This window comes from Panthera uncia, chromosome E3 (assembly GCF_023721935.1).
Source record: "Panthera uncia isolate 11264 chromosome E3, Puncia_PCG_1.0, whole genome shotgun sequence".
NCBI lineage: Eukaryota > Metazoa > Chordata > Mammalia > Carnivora > Felidae > Panthera > Panthera uncia.
This window is the reverse complement of record NC_064815.1, coordinates 33,349,739-33,374,076: the sequence shown is the minus strand read 5'-3', so window position 1 is coordinate 33,374,076 and position 24,338 is coordinate 33,349,739. Positions and strand designations below refer to the sequence as shown.

General features: G+C 46.5%; 1 long non-coding RNA gene across 2 annotated transcripts in view; it reads left to right on the top strand.

Annotated features, from left to right (window-relative positions):
- Positions 1 to 24,338, top strand: part of LOC125928346 (uncharacterized) — a 98,734-nt gene that overhangs the window by 7,053 nt on the left and 67,343 nt on the right. For both annotated transcript variants that reach the window (XR_007459638.1, XR_007459637.1), the window contains exon 2: positions 4,732 to 4,815. This is a non-coding gene — a long non-coding RNA (uncharacterized LOC125928346). The remainder of the gene's footprint in view (positions 1 to 4,731; positions 4,816 to 24,338) is intronic.

The following is a 24,338-nucleotide window of genomic DNA, read 5'->3' as shown; positions in this document are numbered from 1 at the left end:
CCTGCTATTGGTAACCACACATATTGTTACCAATAAGTGGAAATAATTATTTCAGTTCAGGACATATCAGTTATGAGACGAAAGAGAAAAGTGGGTGAATAAGTGATCGGATACATGCATCTGGAACTCGGAGAAGAGGTCTGGCCTGGGAAGTAAAGTTTCAAGTCATCAGCATACAGTGTGTTGATGAGATTGTCTAGGGGGGGGACAAGATGTGCAGAAGAGGATGCAGGCCTGTGCCTTGGGAAAGCCAGCACTGGGAAACCGGACTGAGAATGAGCAACCAGAGAACTCAGGAGGAAAATAAGGAGGGGGAGGCATTGACAGGCTAAGACAGATATTTCAAGAGGGAGAACTGGCTCACCAGCTCCTGCTTCTCAAAGAACAAGACAAAACCTGGGGGTGTCCATTAGGGTCAGTCATGGGGAGGTCACCATTGTCCTGGAATGGTCCCAGAGGCAGGGGAGGAAGTCAGACAAATGGCTGAAGAGGATAAGGTGAAGGCATGGAGTCTGGGTGAAAAGCAGAGAAGCTCTTCCCCCAAAAGAAAGACGGTGAAGTACACCCTCCTGGTCCACCGTGCTGGCCTAGCCTGGTTCAGCAGGTGACGTCCCACTGCCCCCTTCCCACCGGACACACTCTCTTCTGCCCAGACACACAGTCAATATTACCTTTACATTTGTGACTCATATCCTCAACAAATATTTATTGGGTGCCTGCTGTGTACACAGCACCCTGTTTGGCCTCAAGAAAATATGAGAAAAGATTAAATGGGGTCCCTGTCTTCTCCCAGGAGCTTATAGTTTTGATCTTGGAGAAAAAGAGCCCCACATCCCGAAACAACTGGATGTTAAGTGTAAACACTGTACTTATGAGGCTGCAGGGCAGAGGCTGTAATCATGATGAGAATTCAGAGAATAAAAACTTCCCAGATCAACGTCTGCCTGAAAAGGTTGGGCTGGAGTATCTAGGAAAGTTTCACGTGGGGGGCACTCCAGTAGGCCCTTAAAGACGGGGGATGTGAACAGGGGAGGGGACTGCTGAAGCCAAGCCATATGTCCACCAGGACTTTTGGTTGCAGGTGACAAGAATTCACCTCAAACTAGATTTTTCCCAGAAGGGGAATTTATTGGCTCCTAGACGTGAGATGTGCTGGATCCAGGAATTTAGAAAAGATCCTTCCCTCTGAATGCTGGCCTCCCCATTCCGCTACAGAGCAGCCTCCTCTTGTGACAGAGACATAGCTGCCAGCAACCTGGGCTACGGTTGGCCTCCAGAGTGAGTGTCTCTTTCCTAGCCTGTATGTCATGATCCCACAGATGGATTCTAATGGGCTTTCTTGGTTCATGTGTAGGGTGACTCCGTGTGCACCTAACTGAAGACACTTTTGAAGGTAGGCATGGGGTGCTGCTATTAGTTTTGTTGGGACAACAGGCATGACCTAGGACCCTGATAGGAAAACTGGGGCACAAGATCACCATAAGCAAATGTCCACTCTGTGGCCTCTGGCTGATGGCCCTGCCAGACTCACATGAAATGGGGGAGAGACAGTACTCCAAGGTCATTGTGCCATTACCAGATGAAGAAGGGAGACGAATGCTGGAATCTAGAAGCAACAGGTGTCCAACATTCATCATGAGTTGGCAATTCAGGGAAAGGGAAAGAAACAGACCAAAAGAGTAAAGCACAAAGTTTGAAGTCAAGCCCACTAGATAAAGACAGAAGACTTAGAATTTGAGGAGGAGAAACCTGAACTTCATTTGACTGGTAAGAGAGACAGAACGCTGCCCAACGAGTCGGTACATACGACGGATGTTTGCAGAGACAAATCTGGGAGGGAGTTGCAGGATATATTGAGAAGGATTCAGAGAGGATGCTAGGGTTGGATTACTGGAGTCCTGACTCTTGAAGGTGCTGGTATGGCGGAGGTGGAAAGAAAGGGATATATTCAGGAAGCAGATTAAAAACCAAAAAGAACCAGGAGAACTTCTTGGCTAACTGGGCACGAAGGACAGAGAAGAAGCAGGCATGCTAGTTCAAGCATGGAAAAAGCAGAAGCCGCCAGAATGGGCAGGTTACCAAGATGGCAATTTGGAGTTGAGGCAAACCTGTTTGGGTCATGTTGAGTTTTGAGAAGTCGTAGGAATGGAGAGAACACTGGATTAGAATTGGAATACTATTCAAAGTCAAGACAATGGATAAAGTCTCCCAAAAAGAGAGTAAGAAGTGGCCGGAATTGGGCCTAAGGAGGGCCTGCAGGTAGGTCACAGGAGGAGGAGGAAACAAAAAAGAGCCGATAGCAGGACTGGGAAAGAATGCTAAAGTACCATGGAGGAGAGGCCACAGGTGACAAGCAGCACCAGGTGCTCTGCTGAATTCCACAGGAGAACGAGAAGCCTGCGTAAAGTTTACCTACGTGGATGTTTATGACTTTTGGGAAAGTTCCTTCCTTATCACAGTACAGCATTCAGGATACTCAGGGCTGTGCTGTGTGACAGACAATCCCAAAATCAATGCAGTTGAAAACAACAGAGGTTTATTTCCTGCCCACGTGTCCTGTCCCCGATGTGTACACAAGCTCTGCTCCACATTGTCCTCACCTCTAAGCCCTGAGGCAACAGAGCAATCGGTATCCGAAGTCTCGTTCGTTGCCTTGGCGGAAAGAAAAAAGGTGGCCACAGGGGCCTCACGCTGGTCTTAGATCCTCTCGCCTGGGAGTTTCAGAGCTCACTGGCTAAGCCGGTCCCACACCCAAGCAGGGGGGCCGGGAAGTACAGCCCCAGCAGGTGTCCAGAAGGGGAGAAGCAAAACAGCTGTTGAAGAGGAACAAGGTCTGGGCATCAGGTGGTGGCAGAGGTCAGATGTTAGGCTGAAGGAGGGAGTACGTATCGCAATTTACTTGTTTAATGCTCAGTTGTGGTGACTGTTCCCGTAGGGGTGCTGTTCATGGTGTTAGACCATCAGCTCCCTGATGACAAGGACTGTGCCCTTTAACCCTTTGTAGATGGTGCTTATGCACCTCATCATGTTAGGCAGGTGGCTTCAGGTGACGAAACTAGAGAGGGATGCTCTGATGACATCAGGGCTTCAGCATAAGGACTCTCGGGGAGGAACAGGAAGTGTCTCAGTGCAGCCTTGTGCAAAGGAAACGTGTCTCCTTCAGTTCTGAGTGTCCACATACACGTTCGCATATGGTGGCCTCATAATGAATACACTGGTGATGCGAAGTCCACTTAGGCCAATTTTCCGACTGGAGACTGTCCTAGGAGTTCTCGGAGCAAAGACCTGTGCGGGTGGGGTCGCCAACCCTGCTGTCGCTGCTGCAGATGACGGCCAGGTGGAGTGCTCTGTCCTCTAACCGACATTGTCTTTAGGTCTCTGCAAAGGCTTTGGCTCCGTGAATCCGAGACTCACAGAGGGAGGTGTGATACTTTGAGTCGAAGTTGCCAACAAAAATCAAACTGTTTTCCCTTAGACATGTGAGCAGAGCATAAATATTTTATAGACACAAAGTCAGGTAGACAGAGATTTTAATTCCAGAAAGTGATCATAAGGCAGTCTATAGGAGACGTGGCTTATGATTTGCCTCACGACACATTTTATGTAAGCAAAAGCCCTGTGGCATAAAAGGTTCTCGCTCAGGTTCCCCAGAGAATGGGAGGCAGCTGAGAGGAGCAGAGACAAACTAATGTTCTCTTTTTCCCTCTCGTATTTTTGTGATGTGATGTTATCTAGCATAGGGAACCCCTTTGATCACAGAATCTGGGTCACGTGGCTCTTGCTTACCCCCATCCTTTGATAACAAATCAGTGTAAGAGCTTCTGTTTCAATATCTTTCTAAATATTGTCAGAAATGACCTTGGAGAACCCTTTGCTCAGTGCAGTTGAGGCCCAACAGTGAGGAGCGAGTGCCGCTTGTTGGTAATTTGTCCACGTGAAATGTTGTATGTGACTGGGAACACAAATGCAGAATTGAAAAAGAGAAAAGGGAGCCCTCATCGAGAATGTGGCAGAAATACTCCTTGTGAGGACATTTCAAACGTCCTGTCAGAATGATGTCTCCAGCGCCACCGCGCAGCCAAGGCTATGCCTTGACTTCCTTTAACTTCCAGTATCACGTGGCACGTGGGATTTGCACACGGCACCCACCCGTGGCCGTGAGATGGGTCCACGTGCTCCTCTCCCCACCACGAGAAACCTTTGGGTCCAGTAGGTGGTCAGAGTTGGGAGCCTCTGGAAGTGATGCTGTATCCCTGGCGGACGGCACCGCTGATCGTGGGTCTCCTGGAGGGGGTGGCAGGGCAGACGGGCGGGGGCGGTGTAAGGCCCGTGGGGAGTCTCGGGCGACCAGGCACGACACCGCGGCCTGGTTAGCAGTGCTTCCCAGGGCCTGCTCCTCTCCTTCGGGAACGTTCTGCTCGGGAGAGCCAGCCGAGGGAGGCAGGTGCCTCTGAGCCGGCTTTACAGCTCTTCTGTCAGCCTACGCGATGTCAATTTACAACTTAGAAACGGAGCTGCCTTCATGTGCTCGGTAACAAGATTTTCATTTCTCTCGCAAGCCTGCCTGTTGCCGTATCTTTGAGCGGAGCAGCAAGGGCGGGTGCCCGTTACTTACTGGGAAGCAAGCTTGCGTCTTCCCCCTTTCCCTCAAATCGCCGAGGGAGGCGTGGGTGCCTTGTGAGCTGTATACATTACTTTTGTGACTACAGGTAAAAATCTCTTGATTCACAGACGTGCCACCGTGCAGGGACGTGATCACTTGTATCGACGCGTCATGCTGCCGTCTGAAATGGAGAGGAGCACGCGGCAGTTAAGGTAGGAAACAGCATTTCGTTTCGAATTTAAGTCTTTATGGAAACGTGTTGTGAACCGGCTGTGGCACGCTCGCGTCCGCCGTCTGCGCCTTCGCGTGTGCTGGGCCATCGCCCTCGCGCGGCTCAGAAAGACAGCTGTCCTTTTCAGGTAGCAGTGATTATCCCCACTCCCCATCATCGGTGGCGGTTCTGCTTCAACAGTGTTGTTCTTTATTTTTCGGTTGCTCTGATCTGGTCACTGCTCGGAGTCCTACTCTTAGGACCACGAGAACTCAGGGAAAAGAATCTAGTCCGGGATGAATTAATAACGATGCAAAGTCACCAGTTTGTTTTCAACTTTGTGTTGGTTCCTGAGTGGGTTCTGAATAAGTAATAATCATCCTAATTTCAGTGACTTGATGTTCCATTCCTGGCCAGGCCCCTTCGCTACCCCCTCGAGTCGCTGCATTAAATATTAAAGCCGCCTGCGCCCTGGCAGCTCCATCCTGGAGGCGGCGACAGTGTTTTTGTGAAATGACTCCTCCTGGTTGGCTGCTAGGTTTGTTCATTATTTTAATCTATGCGTATTGGCTAGGACTGCAACGTTGTCCTTTTTTCCGCGAATATTAGTTTGAAATGGGGGAGGAGAGATCCGTGTCCCGCGCGGCCCAATCCTGAGGAAAAGGAGGGCTCTGGGTCTCTGGGGGTGCCACGCCTAGTGCCGGGCGCTGACGGCGGGGGGCCTCTGGATACCCGCGCCCTCCAGCCTTCACCCCAGCAGGGACGTTAGGCGGTCCCAGGCGGGGGTCTGTTGAAGACCTGCTTCATACGACGTACTTTGCTGGGCACTGTCGGGAGGGCAGGGGAAGCATAAGGTTGGAGACTGGAAGCTGCTTGGAGAGTGAAGACAGCGTGTATTTGAAAACAACAACAACAAAAAACAGTTCAACCCTAGAGCGGTGGGTCCCCGGTACAAAGAGGGTGAGAGATACGGACCTGACCCCGCAGACGTCCGCAGCACAGGGAGCAGGCCTCTGGTGCTGTGGACGAGCTGGGCCTTCGAGAGGGATGTAGCACCTTGGTGAATGTGCGAGAGAAAGGGGGGGTTGCAGTGCGGGCGTGGCATGCTGGGTGCAGACTCCCCGGCAGAGCCCAGCGATGGCCGTGGGCAGCGCTCACCACGAGGGCGCGGCAGCCACGGCGAGTGTGGAGGAAAACAGCCGTCATGAGTCCGATTCGAATGAAGGGCCCGACCCTGGACGCTTTCCCCAGGGGGCCTCGGGTCTGTTTTCAGTGTTGTTCATACAGACTTTGTTCTTCTGAGACCGGGAGTCGTCCTGTGTTTTTGTTACTGCTGGTCAGGCCGCACGGCGGGCTGAGCCTGGCTGGTGTGGCCATTGCAAAAGTGCTGTGAATGCATCTAGAGAGTTGTGCCTGGAGGGGAAGAAGAGATGGGGGAGGGGGGTGTGCTCGGAGAGGGAGGGCAGAAAGGGGCAGGTGCAGACCCCCCGGGCATCAGCCCCTGCCAGCCCCACCGAGGCCCAGGCAGCACCAGCGGCCCCCTGGAGTATTCTTTGGAAAGAGCTCCCGTGTCCTTCTCTGCCAGCAACTGAAACTATAAAAACAGATCCTAATTATAGCGATAAATTAGCAGGCCCTTCCCGACAAGCTCCGGGTCCCAGGCAGAGGGGTGCCGACCTCCCCAGCGAGACAGCGTGGCGGTCTCCTCACTCAGCTGGTCACCTCCGGCCACTCAGTGAGCAGCTCCTGGCCAGAACGCAGCTTAGTGGTGGGGTCCATGTTAGCAGGTAGAGTCCGCGTTAGGACCCTCCTGGGCAGCCAGTGGGGCCTGTCACCGAGGCACTGAGAGCAGCCCCAGTCTCTGCTGCGTTAGACTCAGAAGGGAATAAGTGGTTCGCTGTTTCAGGAAAGGAGCTCCCCCCCACCCCGGCCCCAACGTGCAAAAGCCAATGGATTTAATGAGGAATTTAGAGTTCTGTACTGGCTCCAGTTTAAGCTGAGGAGGAAGTTGGGGAATCTCACATTTTGGGCTGCTCTTTTTTTTTTTAAGTTTATTTATTTGTTTTGAGAGAGAGAGAGAGAGAGAGAGAGAGAGAGAGAGAGGTCCCAAGGAGGCTCCACACCGTCAGCGTGGAGCCCAGTATGGGGCTAGACCTTATGAACTTCGAGATCACAACCTGAGCTGAAACCAGGAGTCGGAGCCCAACCGGCTAAGTCTCCCAGGCACCCAGGGTGGCTCTTCTTTTGGAGGGGGAAGTGTACCAATGGGCTGGAGCACCTCACATGGCCCAAACCCGGGCCCTGCTGGGGCTCACCGTGTGGCCGCCTTCCTTTTCTTCCCAGGTGCCCTTTCCGCTCCAGAGAGGGCAGAAGAGGACTTGCCAACAGCTTTTGAGCAGTTTGTGGCGAGCTCCAGGGATACAGTGCTATAAATATGAGATCTGACCGGGCCGTCGATGCCCCGAGCATGGCCACGCCAGGGGGTGGCTGGACACACTCGATGACCCTGTGTCCGTCGGCCAAAGACAGTTGGATTCTCCATCGGGTCTCCCTGCAACTGAATTATTTTCTGGCCTAGGATGGTGTTTGCAGCCCAGGCAGTGAGTGCAGGGAGCTGGGAGAGGAAGATCGGGCCACTTAGGTCACATGGCCACGACAGGCTGGCTCTTCTGTCAGCGGCAAGGCCAGACCGCTTTTCTCTCCTTAGCTTGCGTGTGTCGAGTTAACTGTCTTTCCTGTGCTGACACTTAGTGCTTCCGTTGACGTGTCACATCAGTTGTCATCGACTCAGCGAGTCTGAGCGCCTCCCATCGGCTTGGAGCACACCTTAAAAACTCCTGTGATTGAAATCTATTCCCGTGAAGTCCAAGCAGGGACGAGGTCTGAAGGTGCAGGGCGGTGAGCGGGCGCACCGGGGACTGGAGCCGGCAGTGCTTTCACGAGATGTAAGCAGACCCAGGAAGAAGAGAGGGCGGCTCCGCAAAACAGGCAGAAACGAGGGAGATGAGTAAGAATGCCGTCGGCTGCAGGCACGGATTCGATATGCAGCTGTAGTCTCCCTAAACCCGTGAATCTAGGCGCAAGAATCAGTCGGGAGGTAGGCCTTTATGTGCTGTGTGTACAAGTGCGTTGAAATTGAGCATCGTGCTCACAGGACCCCATTCCTTTCCATTTTACCTGATACTCTCCTTCAGGGTAAAGGTATAAAGCACACTTAAGGTTCTTTACCTCCTTCCCTGCAAGAGTAATTGACAGTTACTCGACTCCCGTGGGTGTCGTAAATAAGGAGCACACCGAGAGACTCGGTTGCCGTCGTTAGAAAGCACTGGCTTTAGCTGAGTTGAACTAGCGTCAACTAGGAGACGGGGTGAAGAATGCAAAGGTGTGCCCTTGGCAAGATCACCTCACCCTGTACCCTAACTTTTGTTGCAAAGGCTGGGTTTTCTCCCAACTAAGCAAATTGGGTTTGTGTATTGACACGTGTGCACTCACGGGAGTGGGTCAGAGGCAGGTTGTCTGAGTCGGGGCGCCCTGAAGGGGGGGCCACACTGAATTCTGGAGCATCTTAGTAGTGCCAAGAGAGATCGTGATGTTATCACTTGCTGCATGGTAAATACGGGAAGCAGGCCACTCGCCGTTCGGGGGCTAAGGCATGGAAATTACGCCAACAGCATGCTGCTGCGTGGGTTTTGTTCTATTGTGGCAGCAAACACATGACATAAAATCTGGTGTCTTAACCATTGTTAGGTGTGCAGTACAGGAGTGTAACTATATGCACGTTGTTGTGCAAATGATTTCTAGGGCTTTTCCATCTTGCAAAACTGAAGCTCGGTCACCATCAAACACTCACTCCCCATCCCCACCCCCAGCCCCTGGCCCCACCCTTCCACTCTCTGTGTCTATGAATTGACTCCGGGGACCTCATGTGAGTGGAATCACACAGTATTTGTCCCTCTGTGTCTGGCTTATGTCACTGAGTGTCACGTCCTCAGGGTTCATCCACCGCCTAGCAGGTATCGGTCCTTCCTTTCTACGGCTGAAGAATATTCCATTGTGTGGAGGGACCACGTTCTGTTTATCTGCTCACTCACTGATGGACGCTTGGGTTGGCTGTTGTGAATCATGCCGCTGTGAACTTGGGTGTGAAAATCACAGTAGCTTGGTTTTAAAAGAAAAACGCAGTTTTCTGAATAAGGACTTTCTTGACTGTTAATATTCTATTACTAACATGTAAAAGGAGCGTGCCCGGCGCTTGTACCACTAATATATTTAACATCTTGGTGGAGATAGTGCTTTCCTGGCCGTAGATAAAACAACAACCCTGCTCCAGCCTCTGTTCTGTGAGGCTCAGGACAAGTAGAAGAAACCACCCTTTAAATTTTCAGTGGCCATAAGGATGGAGACAAGCTTTGGTCCTCAGAACAGAAAAACAAGTCTTGTAGGAAAGTGATCTGATGAAATGAGAACCAGGGCTTGCCTGTTGTTGCCGCGCTCCACATCCCCCAGGTGACCGTCCCCAGGGAAGCTGAAGGACTAAGAAGATGGCGAGAGGTCTCAGCCGAGACAGGCATGGAGCACACGGCTCTCAGTTCAACCCGGACCCTGGCTCCCGCAGTCCTTGGAATATCTGGGTGATCCCCTTTCCTCAGCGCAGCGTGGCCGGAGGGTGACCACTAGCTGTAGACTCCTTTGGAGAAGGCCCAGGGGCATCACGACAGCATTTGCTGTGGTTTGTGTTGTCGGTCCTCATAAAGACCCAGCTTCTCCCTCGGTCTGGGGGGCACAGGTCCGAGACCAGATCAGGTCTGGAAAGGAAGCAAAAGACTGTGACTTCACGCTGGGATGGCTTCCCTCAGACCGTGTTATCCATTGTTGGCTTCTCTTGGTTGTATCATTAGGTCATAGCTTCTCGGCTGCCTATTTGTCCCTTAGGAATACCGGGTTTTATCAGCCATCTTCATGGTATGTGCAGGTCCCCCTTCCCTCTTCGGTGCTCCAGCTTTGCTGCTCTTACAAGAACCGCAGCCCCCTTGCTGCTGCTGATTAAGCGCAGCCACCTATCATTCTGGGATCCTGATATCCCTGTTGCTGTAAGGGAGGCCATTCTGGGACAGCATCTGCTGTTGTCCCCTCTGGCTTACAGAGCACGGACACTGCTGAGCTCCTCATCGATGCTGGTGCCCCCAGCTTCCCAGTCCCCACTGATCCGGTAAACAGAATGTCTCCGAGCCCTTCTGTGAAACGTGGTTGGCTCGTGTCTTGTTTCCAGCCTTACTAGGTATATCCGCATTAGCGTGCCCACTTCTCTGAGACTTGACTCCTTCCTCCACCGTTGGCCACAGTACATGTGACATTTATGTTTCAATGAGTGTGTGAGTCATCACTTTTCCCAAACTTCCAAGGATCTTCTTGGGTGCAAATTAGCACTGCCTCCCAGTGCATTAAATCCTGTGTCCTGGGAAAGTGTTTCTCCATTGATAAATCCTCCCTTATCCCATCTGACATTCTGCCCCTTGATTCGGCATATCCTGGTGGTACATCTTGGCTAGGTCATGCAGCAACTTCAGGATACAATCTCTTTCTTCCTTGGCCGGGCCCAGCTCTTCCTTGGCTGGATTATATTGCAACTCGAACTTTCATATCAGCTGACAGCCAGGAGGGAAGGTGGGGGCTGTAGTCTTTGACAGGGTGGAGTAGGTCACTGCTGAGAGCCCAGAGCATTCAGAAGGACCTGGGGTTCAAAGATTTTTGAGTGTATCAACCTAGTTGTTCCCAGGGTCCTAGTTGTTTCAGGGTCCCCCTCCTTCTAGTTCGGGCCCCGACCTTGGCATAGGAGATTTGCTGGGGTTGAGAATTCAGCCTTTTCCAGCGCTCTGCTGTCCGTATCATTCAGTCTTGGGCCTGACTCTCAATTCCTCCTGCAAGATGTGAGGTCTGTCTGTGTGCCACCAGAAAAGCCCTGGGGATGTCCACACTTGACCTTAAGTTGGAGATGAACCGACTTTCATTATCTTCCTCCAGGGCGTTGATAGCATCCAGCAACAATCACCCCGCCCTGGCGTGCTGATCCTAACAACTCGCCCACGGTTCCCAAATGCACCGGCTAATGCCAGGCCTTCCACTGGTAGCCCATACCAGTTTACCATTGTTAAGAACTTTTTTTTAATTAGTAGATTTCATCTTATAAGATGGTTTCAGGTCTACAGAAAACTTGGGAAGACAGTACATATACTCCCTTTTCTGCACAATTTTCCCTTCTGCTGTTAGTGAGATACATTTGTTACTAACATTATTACTAACTAAAAGCCATAGTTAAAGTTGTCTCTTCATGTTGTTGGGTTCTGGGAGTTTTGTGAAATATGTATCGTTTGTTAAATGTATCCACCATTACTATCATTCGCAATAGCTTCTGCCCTAAAAGTCCCATTGCTTCGCCTCTTCTGCTTCTCTCTGAAAACCCTGGCAATCATTGATTTGTTTCACTATCTCCATAGTTTTGCCTTTTCCAGACCATCGTATGGTTGGAATCATACTGGGTGTAGCCTTTTCAAACAGCTTTTTTCCCCCCACTTTTAATATGCATTTAAGGTGCCTCCATGTCTTCTAGTGGCCTAATAGCTCATTTCTTTTTAATGCTGAGTAATATTCTATTGTCTAAATGGACCACAGTTTATCACTTCATTTATCGAAGGCCATCCAGGTTGCTTCCAAGCTTTGCAATTATGAATAAAGCTCCTGTAGACCTGTGTGCAGGTTTTCGTGTGGACATACATTTACCATGTAGCCGGGTACGTACTCAGGAGTGTCATGGCTGACTCACATGGTAAGGGCATGTTTAGCTTTACAAGAAACTGCCTAGCTATCTGGCACCAGCAGTGGGTGGGGCTTCCTGTTGCTCTGTATCTGCACCAGCATTTAGTGCTGTACGTGTTCTGGATTTTTGTCATTCTGATAATTGTGTCGTGGCATATTGTTTTTAGTTTGCAGTTTCCGAGTGACATATGATGTCGAGCCTCTTTTCCTGTGCTTATCTTCCTGTGCTTATCACCTTCTCTGGTGATGTGTCTGTTCAGATTGTTGCCCATTTTTAAGTTGGGTTGTTGTTTTCTTGTTGCATTTTGAGACTTCTTTGTATATTTTGGTTTTTTTTAATGTTTATTTATTTTTGAGACAGAGAGAGACAGAGCATGAGCAGGGGAGGGGCAGAGAGAGAGGGAGACACAGAATCTGAAACAGGCTCCAGGCTCCGAGCCGTCAGCACGGAGCCCGACACGGGGCTCGAACTCACGAACCGTGAGATCGTGACCTGAGCCGAAGTCGGACGCTTAACCGACCGAGCCACCCAGGCGCCCCAAGACTTCTTTGTATATTTTGGATGCAAGCCCTTTATCACTTATATTGTGAATATTTTCTCCCGGTCTGTTTCATTCTCTTAGCACGTCTTTTCATTCTCTTAGCGTGATTTTCACAGAGCAGAAGCTTTTAATTTTCATAAAGTCCAGTTCCTCGATGTCTTTCTTCACTGATTATGGTTTTGGTGTTGTGGTTAAGAATTTATTGCCCAACCCGAGGTCACCTGGATTTTCTCATATTTTCTTCTAGAAGTTTTATACTTTTGGGTTTTACAACCAGGTGGCCTTAAGTTATGAGCCGGTTTGTGTAAATTCTTGTTAAAGGTGTGAAGTCTGCGTCTAGATTCATTTTTTTGCACGTAGATATCCGATTATTCCTGTACCATATGCTGAGGAAACTATTCTTCCATTAAATTGCCTTTGCTCCTTTGTCAGAGAGAAGTTGACTGTATTTGTGTGGTCTGTCCCCGGGTTCTTTGTTCTGTACCATTGATCTGTATGTCTCTTCTTTAGCTTTTTAGCTGACACCAGGCTGCCATGGCTCCTGTAGCTTTATAGTAAGTCTTGCAGTCGGATGGCACTAACAGCTTTAACAGTGGTTTCCCTACCTGTGCCAAGGACTGTCAGAGCTCAACCTGTGACCTCCGGGGCAGGGTCCTCGTCACCAGCCTCACTGGCAGCTGGCAGGCGATCCAGCTTAAAGGCCCCATATTGGAGTGATTCCTGTGATTACTCTCGGTACCAACTGTCATTTCCTGGGAAGGGACTCTGAGGCAGAGAGCGGCTGCAGGAGCTTAATGAACGACACCCATAAGGGCACGAGGGAAGTAGGGCAGGGCAGAGGGTGAAGGGGAAGTGCGGTGGAGTTGCAGCAGAGTGCATGCTAGGAGTCTGGAGCTGGCATGTCCCAAGTTGAGGCAAAGGGCCCGGGCCAGAGTAGCCCTGCATCAACTAGATAGCTAGCGCAGGCTCCCTCAAGAAGTGCGACTTTGGGTGAGAAGGTTCCCCTATTCCAGGGAAGCTCCCTTGGAGAGAGATACAGCCGGGGGAATGAGCGCCCGTCGGGCAGCACTCCAGACGGGGCGTCCCGCTGTCCGCCACGCAGTCCTTTGGATTCTCAGCAGAGGGGTCACTCATCGCACAAGTCTTCTCCACTTCTCCACTCAAGGGAAGCTTGAGGTTGCATGGTCTGCCCAGGTGACCTCACTGCTAGAAGGCCGTTTAAGCTATTAACAAAACCTGGAGGACCACCTCAGCACCATGAAGGTTGCTGATGGCGAACATTTGAAATTAATCTAAATTTTAAAATATTAGCCCAGCATTTAGGATAGGAGCCGTGGTTTCTTACCCAAAGAAAGAATGGGTAGGAAGGGAAAAATAGAGAAGAGTTACTTGCGGGGCTTCCTGTAGCTTAGCTGGTCTCAGGACCTCTGTAGGCAAGAGTCCCCGCTCGCCTGGTGTTCCAGTCGGGCTTGGTCATATTGTCACCAATCAAATTGTCAGGAAAAGATTAGAATGGCTTAATCAAGGAAGGACAAAGGCTAGGAGATGAACTGCCCTTCTGCCAATATTAATAGAAGTAAGGATTAGAAATTAGTTGGCGGCTTAACTGATATTTTTAGAATTCCACTTGAAAGGGATAAGGATTCTAAAAACAGGAAAGTGGTAGATGCTACGTAAGTCAGTAAAGGATCATAGCTGGCTTCATGTCCTTTGTAAAGAAACTATTACAAATTATGTGGGAGGATTTAGCTGTAAAATTGCTTGAAAAGCAAAATGTGATCTGAGACAGGCAGCCTAGATTTATGAGAGGGAACATGCCCAGAAGTTGTGTTGGAGATTTTAAAAGATATTATATTTATGACAGACAATGAGAATGCTTTGTGTAGCCTGCATCTGTGAAGAATTTGATAATGCTCTACTTAAAGATTTATTCTGAAGGTAAGACGTGGAAGAAGATGTGAAAAGAAACCCTGCATTTCCAAAGCACCGCATATTCACGCACATGCTCATTCCAGCTACATTGGTAGCAAAAGCAGAGTGTTTGTTAACGATCCCCCATGCCGTGTGTGGAGCCGGGCGCAGGGAGAGGGCTTGGCTCTTGGGCACTGTGTGCGTGAACAGCTGGATTAATCTTGTCTCGCCAGTACCTATTCAAACAGGAAGTCTGAGCAGCGAGGAATGACTCGTATGTATTGTTAAAATGACTTTCCTTACCTTTTCTTTAAACTGGAAAGAGCAAGGACTTCTTCCCATGAAGGATAACCAGTTTTGCAGAGTCCTTGTTGAAGCCTTGCCCAAGGATGAGGTCCTTTGGAGAGACAACTGATGAATGTCTCCTGAGCAGACAGATCCCATTGATGGCCAGTGGTTCTGTCTGAGCAGACAGAACCCGTTGATGGGCAATGAAAACCTTCATCCAGGGGCATACGAAGATCCCAGCAAGCAGGGGTGAGGTAGAAGGAGGCAGCACTGTGGTTCTAGGCGAGAATGGAGTCAGCCACTAGGGATCTGAGTTTTCAGGAAATATGATACTCAGCAGGTGGACGGGAGTCCCTAAGTGAGGACATTAGGGCAATGCTGCCAAGGAGACAGGTGTCATGGCAGGTCCTGTGACCTACAAATCCAGTGTTCTGTGGCTCCTATTAGGAAACGGGGGGCCCAGGAACAGATCCAGATCTCCAAATCAGTATGGTCAGGTGGCCCAGCTCTCCCAGGAGTGGAGAGTCATAGAAAAAATGAATATCACCTGAGTGAACCGTGATTGGAAGCAAGATGAGAAGTCCCCCCTCATCAGTCCCATTTGACATCATGCTGAAAGTCCTAGCTAATGCAATAAGACAGGAAAAGGAAATAAAGTATACGGTTTGAGAAGGAAGAAATAAAACTGTCTTTGTTTACAGATGACATGATTATAGAAAATCCCAAAGAATCAATGGAATAAACAAAGAAACAAACATCCTGGAACTAACAGCAATTATAGCAAAGTCACAGGATGCAAGGTGAATATACAGAAGTTAATTGTTTTTCCTACATACCATCCATGAGTAATTAGAATTTGAAGTGAAAAATTCAATAACATTTACAAAGTGAACCATGCAGCTGAACCTGCAACCCCCACCTTGAGCCTTTGCATTTGCTGTTCCCTCTACCTAGAAGGCTTTTCTCTCAGGTGTCCACATGGCCAACTCCTTCACATCCTTCAAACAGTCGTTCAAAAAGTCATCATCCTGGAGGATTCTGGGAAGATGGCAAAGCAGAAACCATCAGGAATCAGTTTCCCCTCCTAAGCAACGGTTGCACTTGCAAAATCTGTCTGGTGTACCTATTTTGGAACTCTGGAGTCTATTGAAGGCTTCCAACTTTCAGGGGAAGCCTTAGATAGGAAATTGCACTTGATCTTGGTCAATTTCAACTCTTAGCACAGTAGCAGCTACCCACCCCTACCCCAAGACCAGTGTCAGTCACCTGTGCATGGGTTTCTGGAGCAGCTGGCATGCGGCTTGTGGGAGCCAGAGTGAATATCCACCAAATATTGAGGGTCTTCCCCCTGATTGCTAAGTGCTGCTTCAGATCACAGAGGTGCAAAAAATGAGGGCAGCCATTGTTGTTGCACTTCCCCCATTGCGGCAAGCCCTTCCCCTACTACCTGAAGTGACTTCGACAGGATTTAAAGGGCTGACGCGCTTCCCCTTCTCCTTCATTTCTTTCTCTGGAAGGAAGCCAGACATTAGAGACTAAGACCTTCAAATCAATTTTATGTACAAGGGAAAGTTAGAAAGTGACTGTGCATGCCCACGGAAAGGCCCAGGCTCAGAAAAGACCTGAGAAGAGTTTAAGGATGATCTTTGGTGCAGAGACAGGCTGCAATAGAAAAAACCCATCAAATAACCAAAAACAGTAAACCTTGGGGGAAGGGGAAGATTCTGATTTCCAGAGTTACAACATTATTAGATTCAAATGTCTAGTTTTCAACAAAAAAAATCACAAAGCATACATAGAAACCGGGAAATATGGCCAATTCAAAGGAAAATTCAATAGAAAGTATTCCTGAAAAAGCCCTGATGGCAGGTATACTAGACAAAGACTTTAAAACAACCGTCTTCAATATGCTCAAAAACTAAAGGAAGACCTTGAGAAAAATCAGGAAAATGATGTATGAACAAAATGGAAATATCAATAAAGAGATAGAAAGAAATTCTGGAGCTGAAAACACAATAACTGAAATGAAAATTTCACCAGAGGGACTCAAAGGTAGATTTGAGCAGACAAAAGAAAGAATCAGCAAACTAGAAGATAAAACAATAGAAGCATTCAGTTTAAGGAACAGAACATAAAAAGATTAAAGAAAAGCAAATGGAGCCTAAGGAACCTGTTGGACAACACAAAAGACCGACATATACCTTATGGGAGATCTAGAAGAAAGAGAGAGAAAGGATCAGGAAAAATCTTTGAGGAAATAATGGCTAAAAACTTCCCAAATGTGATGAAAGACAAGAATATAAATATCCAAGAAGGTCAATAAGTTCCAAGTAAGATGAACTCATGGAGACCCACACTGGGACACATACTCAAATTCTGAAAAGCCCGAAGACAGAGAATCTTGAAAACAGCAAGAGAGAAGTGACTCATCACATACAAGGGATTCTCAGTAAGCATATTTCTCATCAGAAACTTAGGAGGCAGAAGACAGTGGGGAATTGACCACAATTAATGTTTTATTATCTTAGGATATCCAAAGTGAAAGAACTGTCAGCCAAGAAGTTCATTTTCAGTAAAACTGTCCTTCAAAGAGCAAGGGAGAGCGGCGCCTGGGTGGTTCAGTTGGTTGAGTGTCCAACTCTTGATTTCGGCTCAGGTCACGATCTCACGGTTCACGAGATTGAGCTCCACATTGGGCTCCATGCTGACAGCACAGAGCTTATTGGGATTCTCTCTCTCCCTCTCTTTCTCTGTCTCTCTGCTCCTCCACTGCTCGTGCTTGTACTCTTTCTCTCTCTCAAAATAAATCAATAAAAATTAAGAAAAAAAACAGAGCAGAGGAGGAATCAAGACATTTCCAGATAAACAAAAGCTGAGGGAGTGCATTTCCACTAGACCTGCATGGCAAGAAATGTTCAACATAATTGTGCAAGGTGAAAGGAAAGACACCACTAGGAAGTAATTCCAAACCACGTGAAGAAATATATCTCATTAAAGGTAGTAAGTGGGCAATTATAAATGCTAGTATTATCATAATAACAGTTTGTAAGTCTTTTTGTTTCTACATGTTTTAAGAGACTAGTGTTTGTAAAAGAATTTTTACACATGGGGGCACATAATGTGTAAAGATATAATTTTGTGATATCAGTGACCCTAAAGGGTGGGGACAGAGCCCTAAAAAACATGGAGGTTTTGTTGGCTGGTGGAAATTTAAATGAGTGTTATAATTTCAGGATGTTAAATGTAATCCTCCTGGTAGCCACAAAGGAAATAGGTATAGAACATACACAAAAGAAAATGAGAAAGGATTTAAAGGTTTAACTACAAAACAACAACAACAACAAAACTAAACACAGAAGACTAATGTATGTCACGAGAGACAGAAAAGCTAGGAGACATATAGAATACGAATAGCAAAATGACAGAAGAAAGTTCCCCCCATCAGTAATTATACTTAATGTAAATGTATTAAACTCCCATTACAAGACAGAGGTTGCAGAGGTTGGCAGAATGGATAAAAACACATGATCCAACTATATGCTATCTATAAGAGACTCACTTTAGATCCAAAGGCAAAAATAGATGGAAAGCGAAAGGACAGAAAAAGATATCCATTTAAATGCTGACCAAATGAGAGCAGCGGTGACTCTACTGATACAAGAATGGACTTTAAATCCAAAACGGTTGTGAGGGACAAATAAGGGCATTATATATAAAGGTTCAAACAAAAAGATACAACAGTTATAAACATTTATACACCTACTAACAGACTGAAAATGTATGAGGCAAATACTGACAGAATCGAAGGGAGAAATAGTTCTAAAAGTTGGAGGCTGCAACACCCCATTCTAAATAATGGATAAAACAATCAGACAGATCATATGTAAGGAAATAGAAGACTTAATACCATACATCAACAACATCTAACATACATGCATGGGCCGGTCTAATATCAACAGCATACACATTCTTTTCAAGCACATATGGGACATTTTATAGGATAGACCATATGTTGGACCACAAATTAAGTCTCAATAGATTTTATTTTATTTTTTTCTTTAAATTTTATTTCTTTTGACAGAGAGAGAAAGAGAGCTCATGCATGTGGGTAAGCGGGGGAGGGGCAGAGAGAGAAGGAGAGATTCCCAAGCAGGCTCCTCACAGTCAGCACAGAGCCCAATGCGAGCTCAGTCCCACAAACCATGAGATCGTGACCTGAGCCAGGATCAAAAGTCGGACGCCTAATTGAGCCCCCCAGGCACTCCAAGTCTCAATAGATTTTAAAAGATACAAAGAATCTTCACCCACAACAGAATGAGATTAGAAATCAACAACAGAAGTAAACTGGAAAATTTACAGATTTGTGTAAATTAAACATACACTCTTAAAGAACCAGTGAATCAAAAAAGAAACACAAAGGGAATTAGAAAATACTTAGAAACAAATGAAAATGAAAACACACATACCAAAACTTGCGGGATGCAGTAAAACCAGTGTTAAGGGGGAAATGTATAGCCATACACACTTACATTTTTTAAAAAGGGATCTCAAACTGATGATCTAACTTTACAATTTCAGGAATTAGAAAAAGAAAAACAAACTAAACCCAAAGCTAGCAAAAGGAAGGAAATAATAAAAATTAGAGCAGAGATAAATAAAAGAATATTAAAAAATAGAGGCAAATCAATGCAGAAAGATCAACGAAGTTGACAAAACTTTAGCTGTATGGATTAAGGAAAAAATAGAGAAGACTCGAGTTAGAAAAATCACAAATGAAAGTAGGGACATTATCAATTCTACAGAAATAAATGGATTATAAGAAAGAACTTATTAACAACAAATTAAATAACCTAGATGAAATGGACAAATTCCTCAAAACACAAAATCTACCAAGAATAAATCATGAAGAAAGAGAAAATCTGAACAGGACTATAACTAGTAAGGAGTGTGAATCAACTATTCAAAAATGTTCCAATAAGTAAAAAATCAGGACCAAATGGCTTCACTGGTGAATTCTACCAAGCATTAAAGAAGAATTAACACCAATTCTTCTTAAACTTTTGCAAAAATTTAAAGAGGAGGGAACACTTCCTACCTAACTCATCTAATGAGGCCGACATTGCTCTGATATCAAAGCCAAAGACACTGCAAGAAAGGAAAACGATGCATCTAATATCCCTTATGACCACTGATGGAAAAATCCTCAACAAAATACTAGCAAACCAAATTCAGCAAAACATTATAAGGATTAGAGGCCATGACCAAGAGGAATTTATTCCTGGAATGTAAGGATGATTCAACATACAAAAATCAATCAGCGTAAGTCATCACATTTACAGAACGAAGAAAAAACAAAACAAAACATGATCATCTCAATTGATGCAAAAAGGCAAAAAAAAAAAAAAACAAAACAACAACATACAACAACCTCAACACTCTTTCATGATAAAAAACTCGACAAACTAGGAATAGAAGAAAACTATCTAATGATATGATATAATAAAAGTCATATGTGAAAAACCCACAGCAAACATTGTACTCAACACTAAAAGACTGAAAGCTTTTCCTCTAAGATCTGGAACAAGGCAAGGATGTCCACTTTTGCTGCTTCTGTTAAAAATATACTGGAAGTTCTTGTCATAGCAATTAGACAAGAAAAAGAAACAGGCATCCAAATTGGAAAGAAAGAAGTACAATTACTTCTGTTTGCAGATGATGCGATTTTATATGTAGTAAATCCTAAAGACTCCACCAAAAAAAAAGTTATAATAAGTGAATTCAGCAAAATAGCAGGATGCAGAGTCAGCACACAAAAATCAGTTGCATTTCCATACACCAACCGTGAATAATCTGAAAAGGAAATTACAAAAACAATTCCACTTATAATAGCATCAGAATAATAAAATATTTAGAAATTAATCAAAGGGATAAAAGACATACAATGAAAACTACAAAATATTGCTGAAAGAAATTAAGGAGGACACAAACAGAAGTACAGCCTATGTTCATAAGTTGGAAGAGTTAAAAGTTGTTAAGCTGTCAGTACTATCCAAAGTGATCTAAAGAGTCAGTGTAATCCTTTTTACGATCTCCATGACATTTTCTGCAAAAATGGAAAAACACATTCTAAAGTTAACATGCAATCTCACGGGACCCCAAATAGCCAAAGCAATCTTGAAAAAGAACAAAGCTGGAGAACTCATACTTCCTGGTTTCAAAACTCGTTACAAAGCTACAGTCCTCAACATAGTGTGTAGTGGCATAAAGTGTCACACAGAGCAACAGGATAGAATGGAGAATAGCCCAGAAATAGTCTCACACATATGGTCAAATGATGTTTGACGAGGTCATCAAGACCATTCAGTGAGGAAAGGAAAGTCTTTTCAAGAAATGGTGCTGGGGACACTGGATGTCCATATTCAAAAGAATGAAGTTGGACTCTCATGTACAAAAAGTCACTCCAAGTGGATCAGAGATTGGAATGGAAGGCCCAACACGATAAAACTCTTCGAAGAGGCCGCCTGGGGGGCTCAATCAGTTAAGCGTCCGACTCTTGGTTTCATCTCAGGTCATGATCTCACAGTTTGTGAGTTTGAGCCTCACATCAGGCTCTGCACTGAGACCACAGAGCCCACTTGGGATTTCTGTCTCCCTCTGTCTCTGCTCCTCCCCAGTTTACTCTCTCTCAAAAATAAAGAAATAAACATTCTTAAAAACCCTTAAACTCTTAGAAGAAAACTTAGGGTCAGAACTTCACAACATTGAGTTTGGTGATGAATTCTTGGATGTGACACCAAAAAGCACAGGCAACAAAAGAACAATAGAGAAATTAGACTTCATGGGAATTAAAATTTTTGTGCTTCAAAAGAGACTATTAACAGAGCAAAAAGGCAACCCACAGAAAATATATGTGATGAGGGATTAACATCCAGAACAGATAGAATTTCTAAAAGTCAACAATAAAAAAAACAAACAACCTCATTTAAAAATGGGCAAAGAACTTTGAATAGACATTTCTCCAAAGAAGATACACAAATGGCCCATAAGCACACGAGAAGATGCTCAACATCACTCATCATCAGGGAGATGTGCATCAAAACCACAAGGAGATACGACCTCACACCTGTTAGGATGACTACTATTTTTTAAATCTAATTTTTTAAATGGTTGTTTATTTTTGAGAGGTGGGGGAGAGGCAGAGAGAGAGGGCAACACAGAATCTGAAGCAGGCTCCAGGCTCTGAGCTGTCAGCACAGAGCCCAATGCGGGGCTCGAACTCGTGGACTGCAAGATCATGCCCTGAGTCGAAGTTGGACGCTTAACCCACTGAGCCACCCAGGCGCCCCAGGATGACTACTATTTTTTTAAAAAAGAAATTAGGGGCCCCTGGCTGACTCATTCGCTAGGGCATGCAGGTCGTGATCTCAGGACTGTGAGTTCGAGCCCCATGTTTGGTGTTGAGATTACGTTAATGCATAAACTTAATTTGTTTATTTATTTGGGCAAAGGAGATTATTTACAGCGTCATTCACGATAACCAAAAGGTGGAAGTTACCCAAGTGTCCCATGAATAGATGAACAAAATGTGGTACAGCCATACAATGGAATATCTTTCAGCCTTAAAAAGGAAGTTCTGACACCGGCTACAACATGGATGACTCTAGAGGACATTTTGCTCTGTGAAATAAGCCGGTCATAAAAAGACAAACACTGTAGGATTCCACTTACATGAGTACCTGTAAGTACCCAGAGTAGTCAGAATCGTGGACAGAGAGTAGAATGGTTGCCAGAGGCCGGGGAGGGGGAGGAGGGTACGGTTTAATGGGTGTCATTTCAGTTTCACCTTCCGGAAAGAGTTCTGGAGGTGGATGGTGGTGGCGGTTGTATAACATTAGGAATGTATACAATACTACTGAGCTTTACACCAAAAAATAGTTGAGATGGTAAATTTTATGTAATGTGTATTTTACCACAATTCTTAAAAAAAGGCTGTCTTCTCTGGGGCTCCTGGGCGGCTCAGCTGGTTAAGTGTCCAACTCTTGATCTCAGCTCAGATCGTGATCTCGCAGTTTGTGAGATCGATCGAGCCCAGCATTGGGCTCTGCCCTGACAGTGTGAAGCCTGCTTGGGATTTTCCTCTCCCTCTGTCTCTGCCCCTCCCCTGCTTGCCCGTGCTCTCTCAATAAGTAAGTAAGTAAGTAAGTAAGTAAATAAATAAATAAATAAACAAACAAACTTTAAAAAATTAAAAATAAATTAAAATAGAAAGCTGTCTTCTCAGCGAGGCCAACCTTCCTTGACCTCCCTGTGATCCCTGCCGGTGCAAGTACTGCCTGTGCCCTCTTATGTTACCTCTAGTGTCTCTTACGGTGTAACATACAATCTCCTTACTTCTTCGTCTCATGCACTGGATGTGCTTCTGCCTTAGTCGGGGCACACCCTGGCACGCGGAAATGCTCAATAAGTATTTGTTTATAATAGCTTTTTTTAATGTTTATTTTTGAGAGAGAGACACACACAGAATCCGAAGCAGGCTCCAGGCTCAGAACTGTCCGCACAGAGCCTGACATGGGACTTGAACTCATAGACCGCGAGATCATGACCTAAGCCGAAGTCGGACGCTTAACTGACTGAGCCACCCAGGCGCCCCTCGTTTATAATCGCTTTATTGAGACGTAAGTCACAAGCCATGCATCCCACTCACGTGGAGTGTGTAATTCAGGGATTTTCCTATATATTCACGAGGCTGTGCCACCATCACTGCTGTCTAACTGCAGCACATTGTGAAGATCTCAGACAGAGAACCCCTACCCACCAGCGGTCACCACCTGTCACCGCCAGGCCCCCCAGCCCCCGGCAACCACGGATCCACTTTCTGCCTGTGGACACGTGTGAGTGGACACATACGGTGTGCGTGCTTTTGTGGCCGAGTCCTCTCGCTCGGCGTGATGTTCATGTAGCACGTAGCAGCCCTTCATTTCTGTCTCACTCTGTTTTTTCCCACCTTGCCGTGTGGTTCTGCAGGCGTCTTTTGGTCAACTCAGCTCAGACGTTGCCTGCTTTGTGAATCTTCCCAGATTTAGAGCACCACGTGCAGTGTCCGACACAGGGCCACATCACTGCTTCGGAAGTAGACATGAGGCCTGCTAAGTCTTAAGGACTAAACTACTTGTTCTCCGAGATACGCATTCCTCGGTTCCTTCTACTACAGTTGACTTTCCGTTGTACCTGCTCCCTGAAGACACTGGGGAAGTAGATCCAAATCTCCTAGCCAGCACACCGGGAAGTCAAACCCATTTTACTCCTGCCACCAAGCGGTAAGAGGCCAGCATGACACCGATCCAGACTGGACGGACCAGACCCCAGAGGGCTGAGGGCCTCAGCCGCGCCTGCCCTTCCTGTGCGTGAAGCTCAGCGCTTAACCTCCTCCTCAGGGTTCAGCATGCCTGCTTTTGCTGAGGATGTTTCCAAGCCCGCGGTCAGGCTTTTTATGGGCCAGGTTCAAGGTTGTTTGAACCCCTTCCGGATCCGGCTGGTTGTCAGAATTACCTGTGGGTGTTTAAAACGTAGCGGTGCCAGGGCCCCACCTCAGCCTAATGAACTAGAATCTCCGGGTTACGACCCAGGTCTCTGTATTTTGTAAATCTTAACAGCTTGAGAATCACCGTGCTGGCCTGTAGGCTCCTGGAGGGCAGGAGCCTGGAGTTCTTGCTCAGCCCCGCAGGGCCTGCTCCTGGCACGGGTCTGGCACAGGCAAAGTGCACAGGTGTGGATCAGAAGGACAAAGAATGGGCGGATTCCGTGAAAGAACAAACGGCTACAAACTGCAAAGATTTTTACAAAGCGGTTTTTTTACATGGAGGTGAAATTCACATAACACAGATACACCATTTTAAAGTCAACGACTCAATGGCGTTTCGTATATGATAGTGTTGTACAACCGTGACCTCTATCAAGTTCCAAAATATTT